Source organism: Seriola lalandi, unplaced genomic scaffold, assembly GCF_002814215.2.
Source record: "Seriola lalandi dorsalis isolate HSWRI2012SDOR001 ecotype SW California unplaced genomic scaffold, Sedor1 jcf7180002054567, whole genome shotgun sequence".
Classification (NCBI taxonomy): Eukaryota; Metazoa; Chordata; class Actinopteri; order Carangiformes; family Carangidae; genus Seriola; species Seriola lalandi.
The window spans coordinates 314,048-316,159 of NW_019525120.1; the positions used below are offsets into that span (position 1 = coordinate 314,048).

Here is a 2,112-nt window from a genome sequence, read left to right on the forward strand (position 1 = left end):
TGATAGGCCCCTTTACTTTTATTATTCTGTCCTATCTCATCATCATAGTGACTGTATGTAGGATGAAATCAGTCAGCAGTAGGATGAAAGCGCTCACTACTTGCATTGAGCACCTCATTCTTGTTGCTATATTTTATATTCCTATATTCAGCATTTTCTTATTTGGACTGTTTATACGAGCCATTGACCCAGACCAACGTGTGCTGAGCCTGTCGCTGGCTGTATGCATCCCGCCCTGCATTAATCCTATTGTATATTCCTTGAAAACAAAAGAGATAAAAATCAGAGTCTTGGCACTGATCTGGAGAATGAAAACAAACCCTTGACGACTTCCTTTTCCATCCCAAATCAATCTGTGGAGGGTTTTAACTCCGTCATGAAACTGTCCAGACTGTATGTATGTGTATGTGTATGTGTAGAGGTGTGTGTGTGTGGTGAGACAAAAAGGAACCTATTTTACTGTTTGTCTGAATCATAAGCATTATTTAAAAATGCCCTAGTTCCCACACATTTGCAAAGTAATATTATTTATTCCCTATTAATTATTAATATGTTTTTCTTAATATGTATTTTTTTATATTTTACCATTATTCAAACACTCACCAAATTAAACAGGAGAACATTTACGGATACACTATACTTGGTTGTTCTTGAATGTAATGTTAGGATATTTGTACATTTGACTGCTTTCACCCTTATCTACTACAGAAGACTTCTGTCTTAAAAACTCTAATAATTGTGTAATGGTGTTTACCTGAGGTACTTGCAGAGGTACTTTTTGTTCTTATGTCCCTGAACTATGGAACAAACTGCCTGTTGATATTAGAATGGTGAGCTCTCTTGGTATTTTCACAAAGAAATGAAAGAACTATCTTTTTAATCAGGCTTTTTAATTTGGAGTATGTCATAGCTTTTGCCTCATTCTTTTACGACTTATCATTGTTTTTTTCAAATCACTTTTTATCTGTGGAGTTTATTTTATTGATGTGTATTATTGACTTTTATTCATCAATTTATTGTTTTATTATAGTAAATTTTGAATCTTACACAATCTTTTTTTGTGTGTGTGTTGCAGCTTTAATCCTGCCTGTGAAGCACTTTGGGATACATGTTTGTTTGAAAGGTGCAATATAAATAAAGTTGAGTTGAGATGAGTTGAGTTGAGTTGACCTTTTAAGTCAGTGCCATTAAAGATTCTACAGAGCTGATTACGCTGTGGCCATGAGTTCTCTCTAAGGGACTACCACGTTTTCTTGTCTATCATCAATAGATGATCACAGATCAATAAGATCTAGATCTTATGATACATACATATTTACATTTAAATAAAAACCATACACAGCAAAAGATCAAAGACTAAAAGTAAACTTTAGGAAATTACTTGTTAATGGAAAAGAGAAAAATCAAACAATATTTTTTCATCCAACATCAACATTTTTATATTCAGTAGTGACTACCAGTGCCGTGTAATTCAGACAATAGAGGACAGGGAGTCTTCTGAAATATTACATTTTTGACCATGCTTGAGGTCTTGACTGACACTGACAACCAGATAGTCCTCACCCTTTCTGCCAATCAAATGGTAGCATACATCAGTTGTCCTGGAGATGTAGCCTGACTTTACTCCAAACTGTGTGAACCAGTTCACTCAAATATTGGTAGGGCCATGTCCCTACCATATGCAAACCTACGACTTTTTCATAAGATGACGTTGTGAGCAATACATACATACAAACAAATAGAACAAATACTACATAGTAACAAGATTTGACCTACTTATGAGTAAAATACTAATTTTTACACATCCTCCTAAAACCATGATGATAGAGTTATATCTGCCTGTCAATCCGCTGTCTCAATGAAACCGGCCTCCTAATCAGCACAGTAAAATCTAGTCTCTGTCCGTGGTCCTGAAAGCGTGTTGGCACCGAACCAACAGCTATATTATGTTTCTATTTGTTCACCAATTCCTTATTAAAAGTCACAATCAGACAAAAACAGAATGGTCAGTTAACATCCAAAATTGAAAACACAAAATTAGAATAAGTCTTCACCCCCAAATCAATTGACTGATCTCTTCATGCATGGAGCTAAGAGCAGATAACAATCAGA

The 2,112-nt window shown here is 35.0% G+C and overlaps 1 protein-coding gene across 1 annotated transcript in view; it reads left to right on the forward strand.

The window, feature by feature from the left end:
* LOC111662659 (olfactory receptor 51E2-like) overlaps positions 1–2,112 on the forward strand; it is an 8,866-nt gene that overhangs the window by 4,544 nt on the left and 2,210 nt on the right. The gene's annotated exons all lie outside the window — the stretch shown is intronic.